Source organism: Sphaerodactylus townsendi, linkage group LG16 (assembly GCF_021028975.2).
Source record: "Sphaerodactylus townsendi isolate TG3544 linkage group LG16, MPM_Stown_v2.3, whole genome shotgun sequence".
NCBI classification, from domain to species: domain Eukaryota; kingdom Metazoa; phylum Chordata; class Lepidosauria; order Squamata; family Sphaerodactylidae; genus Sphaerodactylus; species Sphaerodactylus townsendi.
In genome coordinates this window covers 32,369,135-32,384,488 of record NC_059440.1, presented here as the reverse complement: position 1 = coordinate 32,384,488, position 15,354 = coordinate 32,369,135, and the positions used below count along the sequence as shown (strand labels likewise).

At 44.8% G+C, this 15,354-nt stretch overlaps 1 protein-coding gene across 1 annotated transcript in view; it reads left to right on the top strand.

Moving 5' to 3' along the window:
* The window catches only part of PEX14 (peroxisomal biogenesis factor 14), a 117,566-nt gene that overhangs the window by 40,841 nt on the left and 61,371 nt on the right, over window positions 1–15,354 (top strand). The gene's annotated exons all lie outside the window — the stretch shown is intronic.

Here is a 15,354-nt window from a genome sequence, read left to right as displayed (position 1 = left end):
TGTGCCTTCTGGAGATCAGTTGTAATCTTGGGAGATCTCCGGCTCTAACCTGGAGGTTGGCAGCCCTACAAGCGGTAGGAGGAGGAAGGGAGGCCCGTGGCTGTTTGCTGATTTGGTGCAACCTGGGCTCATGGTATAGGGGAACGAGCCCCCCCCCCCCCCCCTCCCCGGCTGAGTTCACATAGGACTTTGAAGACCGTTCTCCAGCATCCTCCGTAAGTGCTTTCCTGTAAAGGGAACGTTTCTGTTTTGCTTTTTAAAGGAGCATTTTGGCCATCAATCTTTTATGTTCTAACCTGGACCCATAAAAACTGAAGATGGACAGATATTTCACTTTGAAACACAGGCTACTTTGCGAAGTTGTTTCTTTCAACGAGGGCTCCTCCCCTCCCCCGTACATATCAGAGTGTTTTAAGAGAGGCTTGGGTCAATAATGCCCTGCTTTAGAATTCCCTAAATACATATTTACACGATAGACTTTAAAATATATTAGCTGCTCATGTCAGCCTCTGTACAGTTCTATCATGGATATTTTATGTCCTCAAAGAAAGGATACGGTTTTAAAGGGGGGAGGAATCTGTCCTTATTTTAAGTAAAATCATATGTAGGAAAACTTTTGCAGTTGTTTTAGATAATTAAACTAAAGAGGAGGAAAAAATCCCTTGAACCGGATATCTTATTGTAAATAATTTATTTAATTGGGCCAGCATTGCATATCATGCAGAATATGTCCTGTACAAGTCACTGAGATCAGGAGAACAGTGACTCATTCAGAGGCACAGCAGGCAGCCTTCTATGGGTAATTCTGCTATGGACCTTCAACAAGAGTGATTGTATGATCCAAGTACATCTGATGAAGAATTGCAGAAATTGTAGGCCTGATACAACACATCCAGGTGGGAGATTAGAGGTGGTGCTTTTCAATCACTTCCTTTTGTACAAACATCCTTGCATGCAGAAAACTAGCTCATTAGGGCAAAAGTGACAACTCACTGTACAAAGATCCTTGCATGCAGAAAACTAGCTCATCAAGGCAAAAGTGACAACTCACTTTATTATAAAGTGCCTTGAGCCGAAACTAGAAAGTGGGGCTATAAAATTTAAATGAAAAAAAGTGTGTGTGTGTGTGTGTGTGTGTGTGTGTGTGTGAGAGAGAGAGAGAGAGAGAGAGAGAGAGAGAGAGAGAGAGAGAGAGAGAGAGAGAGATAGATTTTAACTGACTGTTCTTACCTTCTGGGTCCTTGACCCCAGATTGCAGAAACTCTCCCCAATCCCACAGGGTGCAAGAGACTATTTTCTCAGCTTGCTGTTTCTGGTTTCAAGTGAGCGCCCTACCCAACCCTCGCCTTGCCAGATTTTCAGCGGATGTCTACAATAACTTGAGATAACGGTATTTAAAGCAGATCAGGGGATTTTGTACTCCTTTATTTTTTAAAAAAAGCCAAAAAGAGAGAGAGAGAATATTTTAACTCCCTTCTCTTGTCCCTGTCATATGTTAGTTTTAATGAGCAATTTAAAAAAATTGAAAATAAAAGGGGAAAATGAATACGTGTTGAACCAGCCTGTGATATGTAAATGCCAACTAGTAATTACCTAAAACCACAATTTTCTTTCTGTTTCATCTTGCAAAACATTTCATTTCCACCGAGTGAAAACACTTAATTTGGGCTGCGTTTCTTCGGCAGAGGCTGGGTGTCGGAGACGGTGTTTCCCCCACGGCTCTGGCTAGGGGGAGCACAAGCTCTTTGCTTGGGCTCCTGCTGTCTCTCTCTTTAGTTCATTCCCAAGACTGGTTCATCTCTGGGCGCTGGAAGTAGTTTTGTGTAAATGCTGGTGGTATGAATGAGGATCTGGGCCTGTCTGTGCTTCTGGGGTTAGTTTAACCCCCTCCTCTTTTGTTTGTAAAGATTTTTTGGGAGACACTAATTGGTAGCAATTTAACTTGGCATGTTCATTCCCTTAGCACATCAGTTCAGAATTGTGTGTTCTTAATTTTGCCTGCATGGTACCCAAAGACTGACAGATCGTTTCAACTGGATCCATACCTGCCAACTTGGAAAATGCAGTCAGCTTTCCAATTTACGCAGAGTTTTTCTGCTGGTCCAAAAATATTCTCCTTCCTGCGCCTGAAGCATTCTGTGCAGCTTGGAAGCTTCTACCTTGATACTTTCATTATAGTTTTTTTATTTTATCATTCTAGACCCCTTAAAATTTCATGCATGTAAGTTTCAATCTCTGTTTTTCATTTTTGTTTTTTCCTTCTCCTAAATACAGTGTACAGTTTTTTTTAAAAAAAACCCTGTATTTTTGTGGCTTTTTAAAAGCTCCATAGAGTAGTAGGAAATTTAATTTGCAGTGTTGCCTCTTGATTTTAAATCTTTGGAGTGATCCCGCCTTTAGTCAATAAAATCTGGAAGGGATCAAGTTATACAGCCTTTTGTCAAATCATTGGTGTTCGTTGTATGGCACAATTTAGACCAAAAGAAAACTTCTGTGTAACTTGAAAGCTGGGTGCATTTTTCATGCATTGATCCAGATCAGATTATCTGGTTTGGGTTACAATGTGGGCAAGCACTTAAAATGTTTGGGAACCCTAAAATCACAAGGTACCAGGGCTCATGTTTACTGTACCGGTAACAGGGATATCTGGTATAATCCCAAACACTGAAGAAAACTCCTCTATGCTCACGATGCTTCTTATATCATACCACAATGCCAGCAGAAGTGTTTACCTGTAACTACATGAATTATTTTGGACTCAGAGTAGAACAAACAAGGGTACAGTTGTCCGCTGTGGGTCTCCTGGCGGCATCTGGTAGCACTCTTAGAAGTCCAGAAAATGCATGAGCCAGTAGGGACCGTCTCAGTCTACCACCATAATGAATCCTTGGCCCCTTCCGCACACGCAAAATAATGCGTTTTCAAACCACTTTCACAACTGTTTGCAAGTGGATTTTGCCATTCCGCACAGCTTCAAAGAGCATTGAAAGCAGTTTGAAAGTGCATTATTCTGCATGTGCGGAATGAGCCCTTGATCTGTTTCAACCAGGCTCTTATATTCTTAACCTACTTCCCTTGATGATCTTGAGGCATCATCCCAGGTGAATAGGCAAAGCACCTGTTTGCAAGCCTAGATTAGAATTCATGGACCTCAAGGGCGCCCTGGAAGGAAAAACCTAGAGGTACCAGCATGCCTGAAATCCTTCACAGAATATCTTTGTTTATTTATTTAATCCTTTTATACCCTGCTTTTCTCTCCAGCGGGGACCCAAGATGGCTTAAATCATCCCCCTGTCTTCCATTTTGTTCTCACAACAGCCCTGAGAGGTTGGTTAGACTGAGATAGTGTGACTGGCCCAAAGTCACCCAATGAGCTCCTTGTCAGGGGTCTGCAACCTTCGGCTCTCCAGATGTTCATGGACTACAAATCCCATCAGCCCTTGCCAGCATGGCCAGATCCCATCAGCCCCTGCATGTGACAAATGGAGATTCAAACCCGGGTCTCCCAAATACTAGTCTGACACTTTTAACCAGATAGGACATGATTCAGAGAGAAGGAACGTGCTGAAAACCAACATCGAGACATTCATCTGCTCGAAAGAAGAGGTAGCAGATTTAAAAGAGAATCGGAAGGAGGCAGAAGAAGAGAAGTTTGGATTTATACCCCACTTTTCTCAACCATAAGGGGTCTCAAAGTGACTTACAAGTGACTTACTTTCCCTTCCTCTCCCCAGAACAGACACCTTGTGAGGCAGGTGGGTGGGGTTGAGAGATTTCTGTGAGAACTGTGCCTGGCCCAAGGTTATCCAGGAAGCTTCATTAGGAGTGGAGAAACAAATCCAGTTCACCAGGTAAGAGTCCGCTGCTCATGTGGAGGAGTGAGGAGTCAAACCTGGTTCTCCAGATTAAAGTCCACCACTCGCTGGCACTCTGGTTTCAGACAACACCTAATTAATTTGTTGGTACTCATTGCCACATGATGTTGTCACGGCCAGTAGCATAAACACCTTTTACACGAATGGGATGATTATATGGAGGATGAGACAGCCTACCAATTAAAGAACACTTAATTGATTTCACCGTCTGCCAGTCACCTGACGAATCGAGCATTTGATCGTTCAGATTTGCATCAGAACCAAGACTCTCTTTTGAGGTATTGAGGGACGTGTTAAGCAAATTGTCTGCCACTCATTGATAGAACAAGGGCATCTCATACTTTTACCATAATAATTCACCGTAACAAAAGTAACTTTAAAATATTCAAAAGAACACCTCTTGGATTCTCATCTCTTGGAGTTTTGGTTGATCCTCAACAGAGAGTAATCCTTAGTATGTCTGCTCAGAATCCTACTGAGGCTTATCCAGTGGGCTTACTTTCAGGAAAGCGATTTTAGGATTGCGCTCTATAGCGTTAGTTGACCAGGCCATCCAATTAGTTTCCAGCTGTTTTGGCAAAGGGTGAACATCTCACAGTCTGGGCTGTTCCCTCTCCTGCTTCGGTCCCTGGCAAAATCCCCAAAGGAAAGCCACGGAATTCCTTTTGCAAAGCCCAACTGAAGTAAAAACAACAGTGTGTAAGTTTTTGATTTCTCCGGAACACTTTGTCATATTGGATGTTAATTATAATTTTTTAAAAAGAATAGAAGGGGAAATAAAGATTCTTCAGGCCTCTGCGTTCTATTGGTTGGTAATTATTGTACCAATACTGGGGATTAATTTTTGAAGAAGAGTTTGGATTTATATCCCCCCTTTCTCTCCCGTAAGGAGACTCAAAGGGGCTTACAATCTCCTTCCCCCCTCACAACAGACACCCTGTGAGGTGGGTAGGGCTGAGAGAGCTCTGAAAAACTGTGACTCGCCCAAGGTCACCCAGCAGTGTTGTAGTGCACAAGCTGATCTAGTTCACCAGATAAGCCTCCACAGCTCAATTTTAGATGATGCACCCCTATTATGCTGTGGTGTTCTGTCTTTGCTGGTCCCTCTCTACCAAATCACTACCTCAGTTTGTTGGGGTTATTTTACTTTTTGTGATGAGCCATAATAGAACGCTCAAATTATGTCCTTGTGGAGTTGTCATTCTTCAGGGTGCATTTATACTTTTGTATAAAAGGGACAGCATCTTGTCACTAACGCACAAGTGCACCAGTTCATCCTAAAGAATGCCAAGGCACGGTGTGGTATAATTTTACACAATCCAGCCGTTGAGGTTCCTTGGGAGTGGCCTCCCGTATTGCAGGATACGTTCCTGGCTCTTTTCCTTGAATATCATATAATAAACGGCTTCTTGCCTTTTAAATCGATGGGAGATTGGCTGGCGCGGAGTCAATGAATGGGTCAGGGCAGACTGCGCGGTGATCTTTAATTCTGGAGAAGGGAGGCTGTGGGAAGTGACCTCTGCTATGAAGATGGGAGTCTAGCCAGCGTGAGCATATTTTCATTGGAGTTTACAACCGCTGGTGAATCCGTCCTAGGAGTGAATAGCTGACTGCCTCTAGCTCCAAGTTGCGCCTTCGTACCGTTTAGAAAACCTCAGGCCTGTGCTACCAAAGCAGTTTCCTCCAAACTTTGCTTCTGGGTGATTCAGTTTCAGTTTGTTTATTTACGGTTAACAACCAGTGAAACAACAATTTGTAAAAAGCCAAATTCCAAATTATTTATAAACAAAGAGATTCTGGGTGTTTAGATGCAGGGGATTAAAAAACGGGGGGTGTCTGTCACGGAGAATCTTCCCTTCATACAGCACAAAGCTAGCTGGGTTATTGATCTGAGCCCTAACTCTTACCGGCCGCAGATAAGAACTCATCCACAAAATGTTGTGGTCATTTCTTGGTTTTTGTCACAAGGCCAGGAGGCTTTCTGACATGCAAAAAAGAAAAGTTTATACCCCAAATAGTTTTAAAAATCATTCCTACACTCCGCAGAGACCCTAGCACCCTGGTGCTGAATTAACATTCAATTTCAGCGGTTTATGAAGGGTAGGAAGTGCTTTCTGGATGACCAAGGCTTATGGAAACCTAGGCTGGTCCCTGCTAGCTGATCTCCTTGCCTTCAAAAGTCAAACAACTTTTTCAGCGTCGTGCCTTTGCTGAGATTTGGGAGCCTAGGAGAGGCAGGCTGGCTCGGCGTTCCAGTCGCGGAAGTTGAGAGGAAGAGCAATAGGGGTGTGCGGGCCGTGCATATCCCAGATACTTACTCGGAGAGAGCTCTATCTGGAATCTCCAGGAACTGTGCCTCTTTAGCAAGATATATGGCTTCATAATTAGCAGCTTGCATTTTTTCATGAGTGCTAGCATCAGCGTTCTGCCGATGTGTTTCCCTGATTAACAGCTGCTTTGCAACTATTTTGTTGTACCACCGATGACCATATTTGTCAAGTTGGGGCTGACAAGAGAATGGCTCCCCCCCTCCCGTTGTCTCACTTGAAACGCAGCTTTTTCTATTCCCCCCTCCCCCTCCAAAGGGAAGGTGGGGTTCCTACTCCTTCATCCTGACTCTGGGCTTTGGGGGCAACTCCATGCTTCAAAAGGTAAGAGTCTGTTCTTGTGCTGAGTCCTCCTTTTCACAAGCTCTTCTCCCTTTCTCTCTCTGGGTACCTCCCTTCCAGTTCCAAATTGCAGAAGAGGCCTTTTTTCAGAGCTTTGCCAAGTTTGGAGTCTGTTGCATTTGCTCAGTAGCCTTCTTCCCTTTAACGGCTACACGTTTTCTCTTCCATTTATACCACCGTATAATTTTTGGTACCCAACATTAATTTGGCCTTTAAAAGAAAAGAGATTTTCGTCTTTAAAAGAAAAAAAGGGGGTTTTTTTTGTATAATGGTACATATAACAGCACGGTTAGTCCGTTTTGACCTGAGGTCATGACTAGGGCTGGCTGCTTGGGTTGGAAACCTCAAGAGGAAGAGGAGGAGGAGTTTGGATTCATATCCCCCCTTTCTCTCCTGTAGGAAACTCAAAGAGGCCTACAATCTCCTTTCCCTTCCCCCCTCACAACAAACACCCTGTGAGGTAGGTGGGGCTGAGAGAGCTCCGAAAAGCTGTGACTTGCCCAAAAAGCTGAGACTCCCCCCCCCCCCAAATAGAGCCAGACAGGGGATTTGCTGTTTCTGATTGACTTGCCCAAGGTCACCCAGCAGGCATGTGTTGGAGTGCACAAGCTAATCTAGTTCTCCAGATAAGCCTCCATAGCTCAAGTGGCAGAGCGGGGAATCCAACCCGGTTCCCCAGATTAGAGTGCACCTGCTCTTAACTACTACGCCACTGCTGAGGAAGCCTCAGGTTGCTACACGGAAGAAGGCAACGGCAAACCATCTCTGCTCATTTCATGTGAATGGCTGCCTACTCATGACGGATCTCTGTTCCCTCCAGTACCTGTGCCAGTAGGCCTTTTTATAGCAGTTTCTCAGGAGCAGGAAGCAGTACATAAGCAATCAAAATTGACTGTTGAACAACTCTGCTAGTCCTTGAATGCCAACATATGCCTGTTTTTCCCCATGTCTTCATATCTGTTGTCTTTCTCAGCAATGGCTACTTGGGATCCTTTTAGCTGAATTAAATTTGGAACCTTCTGCATGCATAACGCAAGCGTCTGCCATGGATATAAGATGAGGATTGACAACCGGTGGCCCTCAAGCGACAGGTCATGCCATTAAAAAAAAGAGAGAGACACACACAAATGAACATCTAACACTGCTTTATGCAGAGTCAGACCACTGGGCCACCCTGTCTGGGATTTTCTCCATAAGATCCTTTCAACAAAGATGCAGGACTTGAACTTTGGGCCTCTGCGTGCAAAGCAGGATTTCTGCCTTCCAAGCCACGGACCTTCCCGCTGTGCCTGCCTTCTGAGGCCAAAGACGCAGAAACAAGTTCGAATTTCCCAGATTCAAGTCTGGTTCTGTAACTATAGGACAGTGGTGGTGAACCTATGGCACGGGTGTTCATCGGGGGGGGGGGGCGAAAATCGCCCTCCCCCCCACATCTAGGCTGGCCTGGGCCGCTAGGCATGACATGTAGGTAACCCTGTTAAATGCTGTTAAACCCCACTGATTTTCATGGGAAGAACTAAAGCACGATCCTTTACCTGGGAGTAAGCTTGGTTGCTGGCAATGGGGCTTGCTTCTAAACCCTCCTAGGGTTGTGATTCACCCATTCGAAGCATTGCACGATTGCTTCAAAGCAAAGCCACTGACTACCACCAAGCTTACTCCCAAGTAATCTGCGCCTTGGAGCCAACCGTTTTTTTCTAAACTAAAACCTCAGTATTCAGGTTCAATTGCCATGTGGGCAGTTTGCAATAAAAAAGTGGGTTGCAATTTGGGCACTCGGTCTTGAAAAGGTTCGCCATCACTGCTATAGGACTTCGCCTGGATCTCCGGGATGATTCCCGGACGCAGTGTTTTTTTTACAGAAAAGAATTTTGGGTGAAATGAGCATCCGTGTGCTCATGAGAGATATGGGGACTGCGGAGCTAAAACGACTCTGGAGGAAGTCAAGCTAACCCCCCCCCCCCCCGGCATCAATGAAAGCAGGCAACACCGACTCCAGCGACACCAACAACATGCATTAGCTCACTCCCTTCTTCTTCCCACAAACTGCTGGCAGTGTGGGAGGAGGCGGTTGTCGAAGTGACACTTGATAGTCATTGTGGTTGAAGGATCTGGGCCATGTGCCCCTTGAAGCAATCGGCAGAGTTGCCGGGGACTGACTCCGCTCGCTTCTGGCCACCAGAGGCCCTCCAGGGCAGGGGACCACCGGGAAATTTCCCTGTCTGCTAAATGGCTCCCCCCCCCCCCCCCCTTTAAAGGCATTCTTTAACATTAGGAAAATCGCACTGGGAGAATGACTTGCATTGAGCAGGACCTGAGTTTGAATCCTAGCTCCGCTCTGAATCTCTCTGTGGGACTTTTTGCCAGTCATTTTCTAGCCTACCTTGCAGGGTTTTTGCGAGGACACAGAATGGTAACGTTTGCATTGCCTGGGTCCCTTAAAGAAAAGGCAGGGTCAAAATGAAATACACAACAAAAAGCTTGGGAGGGGAAAAAAAATCCCCCAGGCACGTTTTCCCTGAGGCCTAGAAACTTGACGCTGGCGCCTGCAAATTGGAATTAATATTTTTTCCGATTCTACCAGAAGATGTTGCAGCCGAGGATAGCTCTGGAAAGTTGCACGAGAAGGGAGGGAAGGGGAGAGAGAGAGAGAGAATCTTTCTCTCTTAGCTATAATTTTGTAATGTCATTTTCAATCAATAGACCTTTAGCAAAAAGATGAGCCCGGTGATGGAGGGAGGCCCTTTAAATAATTTAGCTCTCTTTAATGGAGCGATTTCATTTTTTGATAGAATGGCTTTATTGAAAAGTAGATGTTTTGCACACTGGAGTCTTCCCCCTCTGTAGCCTGTGGACCATTAAAAAAAATAACCCCAGAGAGAGAACGGAGCCGGTGCTTTGCTAGGAAGTTCCAGCCCAACTTGGCTTAATTTATTACAGACTGTATTGTTAGAGTGTGTGTGTGTGTGTGTGTGTGCATGGGGTTGCTGTAGGAGTAATTCCAGCAAGGTCTTTGTTTAGCATATCTGGGATTTCTGCACCGTTCTTTTCAGCACTTTGGGCTTTGCTATTAGGAAGTTGACTGGCGGAGTTCAGACCTAGAGCAGGATTTTAACCCAGCTGCGCCTTAAAGGCTAACAAAATGTCCAAGGCGTAACAAAGAGAGCTTTGAATCTTGAAAGCTTATACCCCAAACCCTGGTTGGTCTCTGAGGGTGCTACTGGACTTGCATATTGTTCTGCTGCAGACCAACGTGGCTGCCCTCTCCAAACCCAAAATGGATTCCTTACGTGGCTGGGAATCAAGGGGCAGCCCTCTCTTCTACCTCCCCCCCCCTTACTCCTGCCACTATCACCCGCGTCCTGCCCCACAGGCAATCTCTCAGGTCCTATTGAGAAAGGAGGCCAAAAAGATGTCTGCCATAGTGGTCTCCCCCACTGCTAACCTCTTGAGACTCTTAGGGGTGCGGGGTGTGTGGGTGTGGAATATTGTAATAGGATGCTCCCTTCTAAGCATGTTTTGAAGACGTTTGTGTTTAATTCTGGTTGCCAGGAGGGATGTCTCAGAAGGGATATCATAGAGCCGTGGTGGTGAACCTTTGGCACTCCAGATGTTATGGACTACAATTCCCATCGGCCCCTGCCAGCATGGCCAATTGTCCATGTCATGGAATTGTAGTCCATATCATCTGGAGTGCCAAAGGTTCGCCACCACTGTCAATAGAGCTTATTAGCTTAGGACAGTGGTTCCCAACCCGGGCTATGCATGCATAGGTGTCAAACTCAGGCCCTCCAGGTGTTCATAGCCTATGATTCCCATCAGCCCTTGCCAGCAGGGCCAATTGGCCATGCTAACAGGGGCTGTTGGGAATTGTAGGCCATGGACATCTGGAAGGCCTGAGTTTGACACATATGCACTAGAGGATTTGGGGATATGAAAAAAATTAATATAATGGGTTTGCTAATATGAGGGTACAATTTTAGGGAAATGAGTTGCCCAGGGGTCCACAAGTGAAAAAAGGTAGGGAAATACTGATTTCAGGGTGGGTGTGGGTGGGAGAGATAACTAAAGGAAGAGGGACACATGATAGACAATTTACAAAACTGTGGATGGGTAATAGCTGTTTTTCTCCCCTTCCTCTCCTATAAAAATCCAGGAGGACCCAGTTAAGCAGATGGGCATTATTCAGGACAGTGAATCTTCACACAGTGTATTATTGTCTTGCGGAACTCTTGGCCACAGGATATGGTGATGGCTGCTAACTTAGATGGTTTTTAAAGGGGTTCTAATTCATGGAGAACGGGTTCCTTAATGGCTGTGGGCCATTATGGTCAAATGCAGTCTCCGTGTTCAGTGGCTGCGTATCCCTTCAGGGTGAAGCCACGATATCAACACCTCGGCGCAGGCGGCTCAAGTGAATTGTGGCCCAGCCCACGCTCCTCTCTGTAGTTGCCCTCCAAGAGTTCTGCCACTTATTTCGAATGTTAATTTTTTAGCACATCAGGCTACAACATGTAATTGGTTAGCTCAATCAATTAAAACCCATTTGACCAATTAAAAAGGATTAAACAGGCAACAGATTTTTTTTTAAAAAAACCCTTTAATTATTTTAATCTAAATCCTAATCCTGGAAAATTTCAAAGCGTGTCTTGCTGAATTAAATATGGAAGTGAAACCGACATGTGCCATGAGATCTCGTGGAGGAAATCTCCGTGCGTTGGCTGTGGAATCCCTGCACGTTCCAGGGATTTCGTAACATGTTCTGGGATTCCCATTTATTGTATAGGGTTTGCTTCTAGGAGTTAATGGGTCTGAGTTTTGGCACATATGGATGAAGAGAGCACCCTAGAACATATACCCAAAGCTTGCGTATTTATTTTTACAACATTGCTCTCCCTTCCTTTACTTTATCCCTCACAACAACTCTTTGAGGTATGTTATGCTTAAAGAGTGAGTGCCACATGGTCACGTAGCCAGCTTCCATGGCAGAGTAGGGATTTGAACCTGTGTCTCCGAGATCCTAATCCGGCACTCTCTAATCACTGGCACCTTATTGACTTAGTTGCTTCTGCATGGGGAAGATCAGAAAGGGTTAAAAGGAGATTTCATGGAAAGACCCTGTTGAAGAATCCCAGGGTTTCCTGGAACACTTTGCGGACACTGTTCAAGATCAGGCCCAGTAGTCTTTTAAACTAGCCTTTTATCTGTTCTGCATTGGCCAGCCACGAGAACTTGTATTTGGGACATACCAGAGGTACCTGCCCGCACAAATCACAATTTGCTGCAATCTTGCCCCTGGCTTGCGTAAGCCCTCTTCATAACTCCTGTGGCATACTTCAGGGATCGATTGATCGATCTTGCATAAACTTCTTTAATTTTTTAAAAACCATCCTTTTAAAAAGGTTTTTAAAAGTTACTATCGCCACAGCTTGTGCCAGTGCGTTTTCCTGAGGGGAATATCCATCCCATGAAGATGGCCTTCTTTCTGCTTGGCCTAAACATACCACCCAAATGGCTTTTGTTGGATAGTCCTGCAGGTAATCATCCTTGATACCTTGTAGTCTGATGTTTGTTAATATCCCCATAATGTGAGTGTGGCAATTTAGCTATATTTGTGCAAAACACCATTGCTGTCAGTGTTTTATTGGAATTGGAATCAGCACCTTGAATACATTTATTTATTTCCATTTCCATTTTCACCTGCCATTGTGGAGCTCAAGGTGGCTTACATAAGATTCCCTGGAGGTCTCTTTTTCAGGGACTGACCAAACCTATTCCTGCTCAGCTTCAGCAAGGTGGTTGGATTATGTCCTCCCCAGCTGGATCCTGGGACCCTTGGCTTTATACAGATGTGACGAGGAACCATGATGTCATAAGAATGATGTCATTGGAAGTCCTTAGATATGAGTGTTCCTCTTTTTTATTCATTCTTACCATGGCTTGTAGATCGAAGGCATGCTGGTTCTTGGTGGTTTAACCCAGGTGTAAACCGTGGCTTGAGAACTTGGTTTGTCAGTACAGGAACAAACAGCAGTTTGTTGTTTTGTCCAAGTCAGTCATCACCACAAACTGCAGTTTGTTGCGAGCCGGGAAATACTTTAGTCAGTAAACTTTGCACTTGTATTGTAACTTTGTTGTTAAAGTGTGAATGGCATACTAGTCTGAATTCCTGGTCTGAGGCTTTTTTCTGATAACCAGAGCCTGTGAGCGTTTGGAAGAGCTAAGTGTGGTATAGTGGTTAAGAGCAGGTGCACTCTAATCTGGAGAACTGGGTTTGATTCCCTGCTCTGCCACTTGAGCTGTGGAGGCTTATCTGGTGAACCAGATTAGCTTGTGCACTCCAACACATGCCAGCTGGGTGACCTTGGCTAGTCACAGTTCTTCGGACCTCTCCAGCCCCACCTACCTCACATGATGTTTGTTGTGGCGGGGGGGGGGGGGGAAGGAAAAGGAGATTGTATGCCTCTTTGAGTCTACTTACAGAAGAGAAAGGAGGGGGATAAATCCAAACTACTACTCCTCCTCCTCCTTTTCTACTTCTTGTTTGTTTCAGCTAGGAATCTGAGCTAACATTCAACTTTGGAAAGTTGAAGTGGGTAAGCAGCCATCTTGGAGAGGCTTTGGGAATGCGTGCACTGCTAGGCCTGAGCGAGCGTTTCTGTGTCAGCATCGTTTTCTCCAGAAGAGCGTGAAGCAGAGCACGTCAAAGAGTTCCCAAACAGCCAAGTGGTTAATATAAGAGGGAAAGTAGTTTTTGATACGCGGGCACGTCTCTGTGTCTGCTTATTTGGACATCTTTCTTGTTCAGCACATTTTCTCTGCAGTTATTAATTTGTGCCATTTATGCCTCCGCATCTGGTGCGCCGATATCCATGCCATTTAAATGTGCAATTTCCCTATCGCCGGCATTTCCAGCGAGACAGATCAAGAGGGGCATAAACAAGATCAAAGTGGCGCTTTATGTGTCGCGGAGAGGTGGGTGGGCTCTGTATTATTTTACGACTCTGGGTGATTGAATGCTAAACTTTAAAAAGTGGATTTGTCTCCCACCCGGTTCTCTTTTGCTTCCCCCTCCCCCCCCCCCCCCCCAAACTCTAAAGTGTGCTGGGACTTGGTCAAATTTCCCGTTAAAAATAAAAATATGAATTTCATCTCCCTCCCAAATTCATTTATCATGCTTTTTAAAAAGGTGTTTTTCTGCTTTACTTGATGTCTAAATTGGATTGACTCATTTATGCTGTTCTTTGCTGTATCCCTCCGTGCTTTTCTTAAATGAATTAGTAATGACAGGATACTCCATCATACCCTCTCTACAGCCACTTTAAGGGGGAAGCCGGGTGATCTAAACCTTTTAACCTATTAAAGATGATTTTCCCCAATTGAATCAGACCCACCGCAGGTGTAATAACTAATCATTTAAACTACACCTGCTATTATGTTTTTTTAAGCCATTATGCATGTTGGATAGATGATAATTCATGTTTATTGCATTGTCCGATGGATCCGTTTTGCCTACACTAGTCTGATTAATGTATTTAAAGAAATAAGAGATGCAATTTAAAGGAGGGGGTGGGTTTAGAAACTACACACACACAACATTGATGGAATGTTGTGGAGTACCTAGAAAGGGCCATTAGAGCCCATCAGAACTCTGCTCCCTGACCTGAGATACATATTTGAATAGCAGGTGAAGGCACGTGTTCGAATCACGGCAGTAGGCTGGGGTTTCTTTTGACATTAGAAAAGACTCACGGCTCCTCCAAACTTGTCAGATTTGATGTTTCCGTTTTGCCTGTTCTTTCTTGAAGATATTGGAGCTCACGGTGTCGTAACAGTGCCGGTTGTCTTGCTCCCCTTTGATGAGCTTAAGGTCTGGCAAACCAAGCGTCTAGGAACTAGGCACTGAATGGGCAGCGGCAGCATTAGAATGGGCAGCGGCAGCACTGGTTAGCAGACAGAGTGTTCCCCGCACCTGGCAGCCAGCGCGTGGTCTGGGAACCAGCAGCACGAAGGGCCTCCAGCGATGCTTTCGGGAGGCACTTGATAATATTCAGAATCCTGGGCATGTAAACTTTCACTGAGAGTCAGTTGAAGCAAAGAATGGAAGAGGCCCAGGATGGTTTTTAACAATTGTTAAATAGAAGCGGAGACAATTACAGAGCACCTCTTTGGCTGGCAGGATCACCAGCTAAAGTACCAGTGACATTTAGAATTCCCACGCTATCTTTCTAGGATCCAAATGGCTACAAATATATGTGCGGACGGACCATTTACCCCCCACTTCTTTTACTGTTTGTACATATTTTGAACATTTCTATCCTGTCTATTTTTGCTACTTCCCCCCCCCCCCTTGTGTCTTTCTCTCCATCTTTGTACTATTTTTGCGCAAAAACAGTCATTAATTTTAACAGTACTATTTCTACTGAATTTTGTCTGTATGATTAAGGGAAAAGGGAGCCGTGCTCTTGTCCTGAGCCGGGAATACCTATGTCAGATTCTCAGATTTTTGGATTAAAACTCCATGTTCAAGGAATTTGGTAACATTCCTAATATTTTCTGTGTGCCCCTTATGACAACCCTGTAGTGTCTCCATATTGTAGATTTTATGGGAGGTTGTTGAGGCTGAGGAGCAAAATCCCTCTCATCCAGTAGTCCTTTCAATTTCCTGCCTTCACCATCTGTTTTGGGATATATTTTCCTGTTTACCATTGTGCGCATGAGGCCTTTTAAACTTTTCAAAACCATGAGAAAAGTTGTGATTTTTGTCATATGGAAAAGGGCTTATGAACTTTGCAACACTTACATGGTGC